The sequence below is a fragment of the Grus americana genome, chromosome 17 (assembly GCF_028858705.1).
Source record: "Grus americana isolate bGruAme1 chromosome 17, bGruAme1.mat, whole genome shotgun sequence".
NCBI lineage: Eukaryota > Metazoa > Chordata > Aves > Gruiformes > Gruidae > Grus > Grus americana.
Window position 1 is genome coordinate 955,739 of NC_072868.1, and position 14,955 is coordinate 970,693.

The window sequence follows — 14,955 nt, forward strand, 5'->3', positions numbered from 1 at the left end:
AAGAAAACAAAGCTGATTTTTGGCTGGCAGCTGCCAAACTGTACTGTGCCTTGGTGTGCTGTGGGGGCTGCTAGAGCGGGGTGGTTTTCTGTCCTCAGCCATTTCATTAGATTTATTTGTTTTCAAGGCAAGTGTGTGTTTCCAGGCAGAACCCAGACACAGAGAAGCCCTGTGAGCCGCCCTGCTCTGACCCAGGCACCGGGGACCCATTTCCACCCTGCACCCCCTTCTCCACTCATTGAACTTCCTCCAGGCTCAGGGACCAGCTTACGCACCAAAGCTTCCAGCGGAGGGGTGAAAAAACAACCTGAGACCTCCCCCGATCCAACTGGGACCTCAGGAGGGTTTTGTGCCCAGGGGGGTGTATGGGCCCTGTCGAGCACCCGCGCAGCCCTTCCCGGCTGCTGAGCTTTCCTGGAGCAGCAGGTCCACCCGCAGACCTGTCCTCTCATGCCGATCCAGCCCCGGGGCGCTGCACTGGAGGTGTCTGAGGATTTGTCCTGTCTTTCCCCTAATCTTTCACCAGGAATGTGGAAAAAAGGCACGTGGTGGTGTGTGGCGCTGTACGCTGGAGATGCCGCCGAGTTCCCTATTTCGTGGGCTGTTGCAACGGTGGAGGTGGCTGCAGGGCCGTGGGACACGGAGTAGCAGAGCCTGTGGGGACTTGTGTGTCAAATCCTGCCAAGAGTTTTACACCACTGAAGTACAAATTTGGACAGAAAGGTGGCAGGAATACAGAATCCACCTCGTTGTGTGCGGTTTTAGTTTGTGAACATGTTTCTTGGTTTAAAGTCACAGAATTGCAAATTCATCCTGTGACAAGTTTTCTATCCATCCCTGCTACGAAACAGAAGATGGTGGTGCTGTCCTTAGAGCTGGGAGCAGCCTGCACATGGAAAGCCAGGGCTAAGCTGAAACCAAGTAAGAGTCGGGATCAGTATTTTTCCAGCTAATCCTCAGAAGGGACAGGAGGGAACAGGCTAGATGACAACTTAAAAGATTTAAAGTCAAGTGAGTTGCAACATCCTCCACAAAACATCAACCAAACCTGTGGACAGTGTGGTCCTGGTCCAAACCAATGCAGCAAAACCAACACCAGCCCCGAGAAGTGCAGGCTTGTCACTTCCATTGTTTGGTGACTCTGGATGACATCTGGAAGTACTGCTCTTCCTACTCCATTAATTCTGTCGATACTCATTTGTATTGAAGAAACACTGTTAGTTCCCCACAGAAAGTCAATTTAAGGGCTGATTGCTGGAAAGCGTCACATTGCTACCTGGGGATTCAGCTGCAATCGCAGGGATTAAGTCCAGCATGAGGAACAAAGAGGGCAATGTGTAAAACCAGATTAAAGGAAAATTAAAGCATGGCTTAACTCTGCAGTTGTATTTCCATGGGGCTGAACAGTTGGAGGGGCTACCAGGCTGTGGCAGAGGGGACAGCTGGATGTGTGTGGTAGGCACTGGTCACCTCTGAGTTGGAGGTGGGACGGATATGGGCGGAATGGGAAGGGCACACGTGCCTCTGTGCCGGCACAGGGGAGCAAGGGCTGCAGCGTCCACCCGCCCTCCGCTCCTCTGTTGGCTCCGCGCTGGAGAGGACACTTCACACATGCAAAGAGAAGCCTGCAGGGAAGGGACTTCTCTTGTTGCAAAAAGGATTTCTTTATCTCAAGGGTGGTGAGGCCCTGGCACAGGTTGCCCAGAGAAGCTGTGGCTGCCCCTGGCTCCCTGGCAGTGTTCAAGGCCAGGTTGGATGGGGCTTTGGGCAACCTGGGCTAGTGGAGGGTGTCCCTGCCCATGGCAGGGGGTTGGGACTGGATGGGCTGTGAGGTCCCTTCCAACCCAAACCAGTCTGGGATTTGACAATTCCCTCTGGAAGGAGCCACTGGGGAATGCCATGACCTTCCCAGCCAAATCTTACAACTGTCCCACCACGGTCATTCCCCCTCGGTGGGCACTATGGGGTCTGGGCCAGGGTTTGTACAGGTTTTGTGACATTATGAATATCGTCAATTTTAGCACTATTAGGGGTTGCACTAACACACTCCCTGTTGAAACAGGCAAGGGGAAGGATTTGTTTTCCTTTCCCAAATGACAAACCAAAGTAGAGAGAGGTGAAGCCACTTGCCCCGAATCAGCTGGGAATGAATGTTCAGACCCTGAGCCCAGCTCCACAGCCCTAACTCCCCAATTCCCTCGGACTGGGACCCGGTAATTAAAAACAAGTGTCATTTTCTGGGAGGCTGGAGAGACGAGTGGAAGGTTGTCATAGAAAAGGAAAGGCCACCAAGCCCAAACAGGGTGACAGAGCTGTGCCCGGTACTGGAACGTGATTGCCCTGAGCCCTGCCAGCAGCTCGTGGCGACCCAGCATGGAGCAGCCCGCACCTCGCAGGGTGCCTGAGCTGGAGAAAGAAAGAAAAACGTGCTGACCGCAGGGACAGTAAATATCCTCCTGCGCGGTGCCACCCCCTCCTCTTCCCCGGGGTTTCGGCCCCTCGCAGCACAGCTTTCCCTCCCGGTGTGAAGCGGGAGAAGGTGCGCAGAGTGAAGACTGTCTTGAGCCCTGCCCGGAAAAGACATCGGGCTTGTGCGGGTGCTGAGCGTATCCACCGTTACACGAGGTAAAGAGCTTTGACAGGCAGCTGGGACAGGCAGCAGGCAGGGCGCCGGTGCGACCGGCACCAAGCCCTGCCGACTCAGGACACTGCGGAGGTCAGTGCAGACGGGGGAGGCTGCCCTCAGGGGACAGCTTCCAAAATTATAACAGGGGTTACAGAAGCTCAGTTTTGGTCCGTCAGCTGGTGGGTGGTGTGGACAGACACTGCCGGGTAGCGACTGCCTGCTCCAACACCTTCTTTTCGGTCGTGTCCCTCCTTCCGAGCAGCCACAGCAAAGCTGCTGACGTTCCTCCAGGGAAACCCCTGCCTTTGCCCAGAAGAGCCGTGCTGTTTCCATCTGCTTCCTCGCGTCAGGGGAGGTTTATAGCAACCCCAAATCCCTGGCGGTGCTCCATCCTGGCAGACGTTGCTCTGACGTAGGAGAAACCAGATCAGGGAGAGACATTGGAGATCTCTCCAGAAGAGCTGCCTCTGCCTAACCATCAAACAGCTTGATTTCAACATTAAACCTTTTGTCTTATGGATTTATTTAATTTTAAAGATGCATACCTCTTTTTCTCAGACTTGAGGAAGACTCAGAGTGCCCAAAGCCTGGGTTTTTTCCACTTCAGCAAAGGCATTGCCTCTTTCTACAAACCCCCACCACTCCTGATTTCATCTGGATTTGCCAAAATTCCCACTGGTTACATGCCTGTCACAACTCTTAATACATCTTATTTCGTGGGCTAAGATGGACTTGACATCTCTGCCATATATTGAAGTTATTCATTATATATATTCTTTATATTCATTCTGAAGCCCAAGTACACCTGTGTCCTACTAGCAAACATTTGAACTGCTAATTGGTTTTTATTTGCATACCATTACTGCAAAAAGCCTGGCTATAGGAAACACTGCCAGGTGTGAGGGAGCCCAAGTCTGGCTGTCTGTCGACCCGATGCTTTATGCAGCCGCTGGGCTTTGGGGGACAAAACCCAGGGTGAAACGGGGGTTTCTTCTTGCTCTCTCATGACCTGAAGTACATCAGGATGCGCCGTGCTCCCGAGGATGCTGAGAAGGGGCCGGGGACAGGCTCATTCCCCCTGGCTGGGGCGGGAGTTTGTTCCCCTGCGGTGACGCCTTCTTGTGGGTGCTGCTTTGCCTCTGCCAGGCTGCGAACGGAGCGCTTGCTTTACGTTTTAATTAATTTGTTCCTCTTGATGCTAAAGCTGGAGTTTGCAAGGAGTTGAGCAGGGGCTGACGGCTGCCTCCATGGTGGGGGTGCAGCAGCCTGACCCGCAGCGTGGGCACTCTGCCGTGACCCCAGGTGGGTGCAGGATGTCCGGCATCTTACTGGGACCATTGTCTGGGGCACCGCATGGATGCACCGACCCCTGAGCTGCTCCAGCTCTTTGAGACTCCCCAAGGCGCCGCCATGCTGCTGCGAACCTGCACGAAAGCGCTGCTGCACACAGCTGCCGCTACCCCCACTCTCCACCCATGTCTGTCCTCTCTGGGGATGAGGAGCAAAGGAGTTTCCCCAAAACCACGTTCCCACATAAATGGTCCTTTGCTGGAGACTTCTCCCTGCTGGAGAAGGGGCTGCCCCCGGCTTGAAAATATGCTGAAGTTTTTAATTAGAAAAGTTTGCAGCTCAGGGTAGAGCTGGGATGGTCCCTCTCTCTGCCCACGCCACCCTGACACGCCAGAGCCCCTGGTGGCCCCAGCTCCTCCAGGCGACGGGTGGTCCCGGGGCGGTTGGGACCACGGGCTGTGCAGTGCTCCTGGGCTGCAAGGACCTCCCTTCCCACTGGCGTGGGTTGCATCAGCTGGGCTTCCCCCAGTGACCGCACAACTTCCAGGGTAGCAAACATCCATCTTGCATGACAAACCCCACCAGACCCCCACGGGCAGGCCCAGAGCCACACGCTCATGTTTTCTTCCCCGGCAGCAGATGCAGCTCAGGGTGTTCCTGCCTCACCCCAAGGCCTCATCCAGATCCAGGCTTTCAGGGTTAAGAAAAAAGATCTCTGCCCTCCTCCAGCCCTGGTGCGAGGTGGTGGCCATGAGCAAACCAGCCCAGGGAACCACCTAGGATTGTTTTGCCCAGCATAGCCCGTACTGCTGGCTGAGCCGGGGCGGGAGTTGCCGGAACCACCGTGTCTCGTGCCAGCCCTACCATGGCTGCGTGTGCCCGTGGGACCCGGGTGGGCTGGGATAGGGAGGCAGCAGCATGGGCGAGGTGGGTCCTCTGAGCAGAGGACTCCCAGCTCCCTCTCTTGGTGCCAGGCCAGCACTGAGGGCTGGCTCCTTGCGGGGCTGAGGGCAATCCTGCCCGGCACAGGTCATCTCAACCCTGAGTGCTCCTGGAGGTCTCCCCGTGGCACCAGCGTGGTGGGGATGAAGCCTCTTGTCACAGATGAGTGAGGGTGGTGAGGCCCTGGCACAGGTTGCCCAGAGAAGCTGTGGCTGCCCCTGGCTCCCTGGCGGTGTTCAAGGCCAAGTTGGATGGGGCTTTGGGCAACCTGGGCTAGTGGAGGGTGTCCCTGCCCATGGCAGGGGTGGCACTGGATGGGCTGGGAGGTCCCTCCCAACCCACTGCCACCCAAGGCACTGGGCGATGCTTTGGGGAGCAGGGCTGGCAGGAGTCAGTGGCTGGTGCTGAGGACTGTGGTGCTCAGACCTGCCAGTGACTCAGCCGGTGACCTCTGGTCCTCCTGCCTGAACCTGGGGCCGTTCCTGGTCAGGCACGAAGCCTTCATGATGCATAACTTGCCTGGCCATGACTCCGTCACTGCTCCGGATGCTCAGTGTGGCTGCTGGGTGCTCAACCTTGTGACCAGCTCTCTGAGAGGAGTCACCCCGGGTGTTTTGTCCTGTGGGACCTGGCTCTTTGAAGTCCACACCCAGCCTTTCCTGTGGTGTGTGACTCGGCTGCCCCGGGGACCCCTCCCTCATGCCCATCACGCGTTGCCTGAGCAGCCGACCACAACCCCGTGCTCTCCTCACCCCATGGCCGGGCGGTGGGTGCAGGGCCTAGGGTGCTCAGCAGGGTAGAAGGTTTTGCTGCTGCCTCTCAAGAGGAGGTTCATGACCCTGAGGGGAAGCCCCTGCCGCTGCGTGCTGGGTGAAGGGAGTGTTGGGGGGCTCTGACCACGTTTGGGGCTCCCCACCCCTGAGCTGTGAGCTCTGGGGAAGCAATGGGGCGTTTCTGGCCAACGTTTGGAAAACCGTGTCCTCCCCATTGCCACCACGCCGGAGCATCCCTGCACCCAGAGCTGCTGTGCCCCAGCTCTCCCCAGCCCCCCCGCCCGGCCCGGGCCAACCCCCCCACCCTGTGCCCTGCCTGCAGAAGGATGAGGGCACCAGGGTGCACTGTGTCCCTCTGGGATGGACCCTGTCCCACCGGGGTGCCCCCTGTTCCCTGTGGTGGCTATTCCTGTCCTCACAGGGGGGGACCCCAGGGCGCGGGGGGAGTGGAGCATCAGGCCCTGCAGGGCCGGGGTGCGCAGCCCTCCCCGGGTGGGGCGTTGTTCCAGACTCTGTCGGTGCCACCCCGGCACCTCTGCTACCTGCACGCCGGTCACGCTGTGCCACGCTCCAGAGACCGCCGGCGTGTCTGCCACAGTAACCACAGTGGTTTGCGGGGGGCAGGGGGTGAGCGCAAGCTGGGCACTGCCCCCACCAGCCAGGCACCCCCGTGTCCTCCCACCCACACACCGACGGACTCTTCCCACCTGCTGCAAACAGGGGCTGTGCTGGGCGACGTGGCAGGGAGGACAGACAGACAGAGCCTGGGGGGTCCCTGCTCTGCTCCCCCCGCTGTGCTTCTCGCTTTGCTGCTCCCCCCGGGCAGCCGCAGGGCACTGGGGGTTCGATGGCCACGGCAGGGGTGCACGGCCGGGCGATGCGGCCGCAGAGGGACTGGCCCCGGCTGCGCAGGGTGTTTGGAAGAAGCTCTGAGGAGGTGCTGTCCCTCTCCCAAACCTGTCTCTCTGGCTCGTTGCCACCCCCGGCTCTACTCGCCTGGCCAGATTGCTCAGGCCGGTTTCTCCCCAGTTTTTGTCCCCAGGGTGATCCCGGGTGTCTCGCCCTGGCTCGGCTGCCTGCACTCAGGGTGGCAGGAGGCAGCAGGAAGGTTGCTGGACACGATGCTCGTTGCCGCATGGCCCCCGGCATAGCCCCAGCTGTGCCGTGCCGGTGCCACCCTGCCGTGCCCGCAGCGGGTGAGTGCGGAGAGGATCCTGGCTCAGGCGCTGAGCTGCTCACTCACCTCCGCCACCACGAGAGCTCGGGGAAGCAGGGCAGGGGGTGTGCTGCCCTCCCTGGCGTGTCCGACAAATTAATTTGTCTTTGTTCCACTCCAGTTTATTTCTTCAGATTGCTGATGGAAAGAGGTGGCGATGAAAACATCGCCTTTAGCTTCCTGGTTATTGGGCAGCACAGGAGCAGGTAGAGTCCCACTGGCTTCGGAAGTATCTTCCTGAAGAGGAGCATGTCCATGAGTGCTCCTCTATGATGGCAACTTCTTGAACCGCCCCGCTGATGCCAGCCCCAGTGGTGGAATCACAATATTCCGCCTCCATCCCAACTGCAGCGTTTGGGATGCTGAACCAGGCACATCTAAAATACTTTCTATCCTCTCTGTTGCTTTTCCACATCCTCCCCCCACCATGGGGGAGGCCTGACCTGGCAGTTCCTCTGGCTCCAGCTTTTCCCCCACACCAGTTCTGTAACTCCCCCTGCACACCCCCCGGTACCCGGGGCAGGAGAGCAGAGCTGGCACTGGTGCCTCTGCCCACCCCGGCTGCAATTGCAGCCGCCTCTTGCATCACCTCGCCGGCGGCCTTCAGCTGCAGAAGAGCAGGAAGTAAAAAGGGTTTTTTTAATGACCCGAGTTATACACAAACACACACAAATGATCCAGCTGGGGCACAACGGGGTTTGCAGGAGCAGCAGTTCTGCAGGAGCCTTTCATCTAAGCGTGTGATGGTTCAGAGGGGAAGAGGTTTGCAGCCAGAAGAGCGGTAGTGCTCCTGAACACGCGCTTTCTGCTGCCACCCCGGTGTCATTGCTTTCATTCGGATGAGACCAGGGAAAGAGTTCATTGGAATAAAACTCCTGTCTGTGACCCACCCGGGAAGGGATGCTGCTGAGCTGCCTGGGAGGATGTTGCAGGGACTTGGGGTTGTTGATGCAGGGACAGGAGCTGGGCTGGAGGATATGGGGGTGATTTTTCCCCCTGGACCCATGCTTTGGTCCCCCCCGTTTTGGATCAGCCCTTAACAACCTCCCTGGTGTCCGTCCTTGCTCAGGGTAGTGTCTGCCTAAGGTTAACCTCCCTGGGCACACGGGCACGACGCCGTGCATGTGCTTTGCTGGCTGAGGGCCACGGTGCCCTCGGTAAGGCAGAATGGAGCCCCATAACGGCAAGAAGCGGCTGGCTCAAGGAGGAGGGCGCAGAGCTCTGGTCCCTGGTCCCTCTGCCTGCCCAGCTCACAGCCAGCGGGCAGGTGTGCAGAGCCGTCCATGCCCGCTGAAGCCCTGCCAGCTCTGCCCCTGAATCCCACAAAGCGCCGTTTCTCCTCAGTCCATCTCCGACGGCACGTCCAGCAGTGGGTGACCCCGCTCCCGGGGCAGGAAGGGCCCCCGAGCCCCCGGGGTTACCGACTCGCATGACTGCAGCGGTTCCCCACCTCATTCCTCCTCCGTGTTGTGGGTTCTCCTTAGCCACCAGCCAGCACCCTGCCCCGCACACCCATGGGGCGATTCCCTGCGCTGACCTCGCCTCTCCAGCCCCTTCCTGGTCCCGACTGTAATGATGAGGTGTCACGGTCCTGTGAAGGACAGGTGAGGATGGGAACGCCTGATACTGTTTGTGAGAGCTTATCTGTACCATAGCATGACACAGTTTTTATGAAAGAAGTCATTAAGAAGGTCTGAGGCACTGGGGAAGATCTGGTCACAGATCTTGGAGGTGTGTTTGTGTTTCTGATGTTGCCAAACCAGCTTCCTCGGTGGCTGAAACCGGGCTGCCGCGGCTGGAGGTCAGGAAGGGCTGATGTGAGTCGGGAGCAGAAATGTCGGGGAAGCTCCCGAGGGCAACGCCGTAGGGAACGGCATCTCTTCTGTGCCCCACGCGCTGAGCCGGCTGCGTCAGACGTGCCTGGCAAAGTGTGCATTTACCTAAAAATCCATGAATAAAGTGCAACTACGAGCATCAGCTGATGAAGCCAGCCTCGTGCTCCGGGCGTGACTTTGTTCCCAAAGGAGACCCCGCTGCCTCTGGTGAGACTGTTTCTTGGCAGCTCGGATCTGCCGCTGGCACCGGCGGAGGAAGGTGCTGGGCTGCCAGGGCTCGCCCAGGCTGCAGTGAATGAGCCGTAAGGACTTCAAAGGCTCTTGGACATTTTTCGAGGAGACTTTCATATCTCATTTCAAGGCTTGGCCCTATCAGACACATTTTATGAGTTTTCTTCTGCCTTTGTCTAGGTCCTTATGCTCAGCGGAGGGGTTTTTTTTAATCCCAGGAGCTGGTGACCAAAAATCACTGAATCTCAGAAACACACAGAGCTGCTGGATCTGCTTTGGTGCCCGCCCAGAGCTCTGGCAATCTTCTCCTTCAGTGTCTGGGGACTGCATGGGTGAAAGTCCCTTCCTCCCCTCCTGCTCACCAGTGTTCCCCTCCGCTCCCTCTGGCCATCCTTGTCCTCCTTGGCAGCTTTGTGGTTCGGTCACTCCTCAATGGGCCAGGAGATGGGGAAGCGGCGTGTGATGTCGGCAGGGGTCTGGCAGGCTGCAGGAGGAAAAAGCCCCCCCTGGACCTGGCTTTGAAGCCCTGACGTGGGCAAGCAGAGACCTACTGGGGACAATTCAACTGCAAGGTGCTGAAGGCAGCGGTGCCTGCTCAGACTGATGGATGCTGCTGGGCTCAGGGCTGCCTGGGCCCCCCCAGCCCCGAAAGCTTTTGCAGCAGGTTGCCGTTTCACACCGTGTAGGGCAGAGGGCAGGGTTAGGCTTTTACAGGGCTGTAAAGTGCCCAAAAACTGGAAGGTTTCCCACTCTGTGCTGTAAATGGAGCTGAGTGACCTGCCTCGGATGAAAGGAGCCCCTGCCTGCACCTCTCCCTGGGGTTAAACCAACAGCAAAGCCGTTTCTGAAGTTCAGGGTGATTTCAGCAATCTGGTGGCCAGGGGAGACGATTCTTGTGCAAACTGCTGTCACGCCATGGTGGCAGCAGCAGAGCCTGGCTGATATGACTCCCAGCAGGATCACCTCGTACCTGTGCCTTCAAAAAGCCAGTGCAGATCTGCTATGGAAATCCCTGGCACAGGGGACGTGTTCCCCCGTGACAGACCCTGGGCTTGCTGCCTCTCCTCAGGCGGGATGCTCACCCCGGGAGTGTCCGCAGGGGTGATAATCTTGGTCACCCACTTTCTGAGCACCCCGAGAGCCGTGGCAGAGTGACGTGGGGCTGTATCCAACTGAGGTATGACAGGAACCCACTCTGAGCACATCAGCTGGGGCAGACGTGGACCTTTAAAAAGCCTGTCTGTCTGCAAGTGACACTTAGCTACGCGCCGGGCCGGCCAGTGCTGCAGCTGGGGCCCGCAACCTTTTTGTCTATATTTAGTGCATTTTTCAGATAACCCTCTCGTTCTATTTTTGGGCCATGTGCTGACTTAGGGCCCCTTTTTGCTCTTGTGCTCAGCTGTATCATAGGTTCAAAGCCTTTCTGGTTTTGGGATCCTCAGATACACAAATGTTTGGAAGGGGTTTGAGGAGAAGGCAGGCAAATGGGCTTTTCTGGTTCTTTATTAATATTCCAAAAAGAAAAATTATTAAGCATTTTGATGGAGCAGCTAAGCTCGGAAACCATGAAAGGCCTTTACCACCTCTCCCTCCTTCCAACGAGACCTTCAAGGGAACAGAAACCTGGCCTTCATGTGTGAGAGAAGGGGAGAAGATGCTGGGCCTTTGAAGGTTTCATCTCCATGTGCATCATGGAAAGAGCACAGGGGTCTGACAGCGGTTTCAGTGACGGGTCCTTATAAGGTTGCTGCGGCTGGGCTCGGTGAGGGCCACCCTCCCGGTGGGACAGCTTGGCCAGCAGGACCAGGGCGCCTGCCAAGACCTAATGGAAACGCCTGAGAGCAGAAACCTTCAGAGCAGCCTGTGTTTTGCTCTTTTTAAGGTCAGCTCCTTGGAAAGTGCCGTGCATGGGCAGGCCACTGTCCGAGGAGCAAACTGACAGGCACACGTGTCCCCAGCAGCCCCGTGCTGGTGTGACGGGTCGCCTTGCCTGCTCCTGTGACAGGCCAGAGCAGTGTGTCACCCCGCGTGCTGGGGGAGCTTCACCCCCTCGAGAGCTTGCTGTGCTGTGCTCTCCCCATTCTGTCAGAGCTCTCTAAGGTTTCCAAAAGCAGCTGCAGCTCCTGAGGCCATGGGGAGTGGAGCCACCACGCTTTGATGTGGGGTCAGGCAGAGGCAGTGCAGTGCTCCTGCGAGGCAAACCAGACCAGTCCCACCACCGTGCCTCATCCAGGAAGGGCGAACGCTGCAGAGCCGTGTATTGCTGTGTCTCCCACCACACTCCGTGCTTGATCTGCAACCAGGACCCAGACGGTGTGACTCAGAGGCATGGGGTGACCAAGGATTTTATGTATTTTAAAACTCCTGTATGTGTCAAACATCTTGGGATGGTGCCCAAAGAGCAAAGGAAAAACTTTCCCCTTGTCTATCCTCTCCTCAAATCTGGAGCCCCATCTCCAATGTCGCTGCGATCCTGCCTCCTCTCCCGGCTCCTGGAGAGGGTGACACGGTCCTTCAGCGAGGTGCCAAGGTACACACGGCGAGACTCTGCCTTGCATCAGTCGTCTGAGGGAGGATTTTCAAAATGCCACAGAGTCCTTGGAGGCTTTCAGTCCTCGGTCACCGAGCTCTGCGGTGTTTATCACCACCCCAGCCTGCGCACAGTGAGACCGGCTGCCACAGCTAAGGTCAGCCCAGGGCTCATGGAAGGGCAGAGCCACTGTCTCTCACCTGGCTTGGGGGTGACCTCGGTCCCAGCACCCAACCACTGGCAGATCCCAGCTCACCCAGCACCCAACGGCGGCAGGACCCCCCGTGCTGGGCTGCCGGAGGGTGCCCTGGCAGCACAACCAGATGCTTGGCAGCACCTAGAGCAAACATGGCCATTAACGCTGCCCATCCATGACTGCCATCAAGTGGAGGTGGCTTGTCCTCATGCTTTTAGGAGTCTGCTGCGCGTGAAGCACGGCCCTGTGCGGAGGGGCTGGCTCCCGGGCAGGCAGAAGGCAGCACGGCTGCGGCGCAGTGGTGGTTTGGTGCCTGGGCACAGCCCGACCGTGGGAGAGGTGCAGTGGGAGGAGAACCAGAGCCACAACCAGAGCCAGGAGGAGATCAGCCCTTCTGCTGGCCCTGAACATCCATCACTTGTCCCAATTCATCTGGGACCTATAGGCACCGCAGCCCAATGCCCATCAACTCGATTTGTGTCAGGCACCAGATGCACAGCAGTGGGGTGGGAAGTTTCTCCACCATGGCCCTAGTGTGATTGTGCACCGTGGTGCTGCCTCCCCCGGTCCCACACACGCGGCCGTGGCTCGTGTTCCCACGTGCGTGGCTGTAGCTCAGCCCGAGGGACTAACCAGAAGGTCTGAATGTCCCCAGGAGCACAGAAAATGGAGCATGGATGGCAGCCCCTCTCTCCAGATGCCCATTCCATGCCTGGCTGTCTCGAGCCGCGGTCCCAAATTTCACGCTGCTCCCGTGCGGGAGCTGTGCTCCTTCTCTGGGCTGGGGCCGTGGCTCAGCCAGCCGTGCCGCCGGTGTTGCCACCGGTGTTGCCGCCAAGCAATGTTGCTGGCCTGGCTGAAAATAGCCCGAAGCTAATTTTAACCTCGGTGGTGTTATATTTTTGAGGTCATTGGGGTGGGTGGTGGAGAGGATGGGGAGGGGGTGTACAGGGATGTGCGCACACAGGCGCCCGCACAGATATTGGAGCTCGGGGGAGGCAGCCTGCGTTTGCTAACAGGGATCTGTTCCTATCGTCTCAGCACAAAACCAGACTGCGGATTAAGAGAAGACTTTAGTGTTCCCTTCCTCCCCTCGATATAGTGAAACCCGCACAGGGCAGGACATTTATAGCTGCCCTCCCTTACCGGGAGCTCTCTTGGGTTTCACTCCTGGGTGACACCTGGGAGCGAGCTCTGGTGCTGCCGGAGGCAGCTGCGAGGAGGTTGCAGAGTGTCCCTGCCCTGCCCGTGCTGCACAGCCCCTGGGTCCCTGCGGCCTGGAGCCGGCGTTGTGCAAAGTGGGGGGTGTAGCCGTGGTGCCAGGCACCTGCAGCACCCACCCCGTGCCCCTCAGAGCCACCCCATTTCTCTGGGAGCAGCAGGCAGGGGAGATCTCTTGGCCTGCTGTCACGCTGCTTCTGTTGGTGTCTGCTATAAGACTCCAAAGACTTTGCTCAGTGCTACCGTAGCCTTTACTACAGCCACAGGAGCTCGGCAAGGAGGAAAGTCCCTCCTTTGGAGAGATGCCACGTGAGAATTGGTGAACTTGCTCCAAGCTCTCCATCAGCTCCCAAGGTCCCTCTTCTTCATTTTTCACACCTGGCTTTACAATCTTGCTTCAAGAAGGAGATAAAGAGCTCAACATGGTCCCGAGAGCAAGGGATTCTCCAGGGAGAGACTCTGAGCCCAAGTGCCAAATGGAAGAGGGATGCCAGGGGGAGCAGGAACCCTCCCAGCATCATGGACCAGCTCATGGGTGGTACTTGGGAAAAACCACGGGCGGCCAGTCCCTGTCACCCAGGGAGAGCCTGGCCGGGGCTCGGGGCTGCAGCAGCAGCAAGGTCCCTTCTCGCCCCAGGGCAGCTGCAGAGAGCAGGTCCCCGCCTGGCTGCCCTCTATCCCCCTGAGAGTTGGGGGCTGAGACATGGCGGTGGGAGCTGCCCTCTCTCCTGGCTGGCACGCTGTAGTCTGAAGACACCATAAAAAGAGTCGAGGTGACCGACTCACCACAAGGACACAGCTGAGACACTGCCTGGAACAGATCCTCCAAGACTGTCATTTAAGGCTGAGGGTCACACTGAGTGCTGGATAAATCCATCCTTGTCCCAGGGACCCTACTCCAGCATGAACTCCTTGGATTGTAGAAAACTCACTAATGCAGACAGAGAAAGTCGAGCAGAGTTGGTGCTGGTGACCTGGCCAGGGCAGCTGAGTGCAGCATGACCATCCCCAGGCTGCTCCCGCCGGCCCCTTCCCGGGATGCTCTGAAGAGCCCGTTCTCTCCACATCAGGACAAAACCAAACTGCAGGACAGAAAACCCCTCCTGAGCAGTGATGGGTTCACTTTTCCCCACTTTACTCGGATCTTCTGGGATGAGGATGCCCATGATGAGGCTTTGGCCGTGCAGTTTGGATGGGAGCACGGGCACCTGGAGGAAAGCCCAGGAGAGCAGCTTTGTCTCCACATCAGAACCAGACCATGTCACCATGTCACCATGTCACCATGTCACCATGTCACCATGGTGGTGGCCAGCAGCAGCATCCCCTGCGGACACCAGCTGCTAGGGAAGGTGTGGTGTGACTCTGTATTGTGAGGTACAGGGACAAAAGGGAAGGGGCATGTCTGGATGGCAGCAGCAACGTGCAGGAGAACCAGTCTGCCTGGGGCATACCGCCCTGACCGCTTTCCGAAGCCAAGCAAACAAGGCTGGACACCCACGGAAGAGTGAGTTTCTCCCCTATAATTTTCCCATCCCCTGAAATGGAAGATCCAATTTTCATTTTATTTGGTCATGATTCTCCTGACTTGAATTTGAGTGTAGGAAGTTCCCACCTCTTGTCTTAGGGAGCGATTTAAAATAAATTGATACAAATAAATGGGACCGTGTAAAGGCCAGCGTGCTGCTGCTGCCCACTGTGGGCTGGAAGCATGTGAAGGTGCTGCTGCCATGCCACGTCCTCCATGCTCACTGCTGCTGTGCGCCTCAGCCCAGCCGTGGTTCACATGTAAGTCCATGCACTCCCAGGGCTCCAGGGAACAGGCAGGTAATAAGCAAATCCATACTGAACCATGGGGCAGCCCGGGCAGGTAATCGAGGGGTTGCTCAGCTGCAACCCAGCATCATTTTTCACCTTTGCCATGGGAGAGCTGAGCCTCCCCTGCCTGGATGGATCCCGGGGCTCAGTGCCATTCTCCACCAAGACCGACAGCCAAGATGTCATCTTGCACAAGACAATATGTGGCAGGAGTCAAAAGAGCCGGAAACCCTCTCGTGCGAGAGCTGACAGCTTGCAGGTTGCTTGATTCACCCAGCCT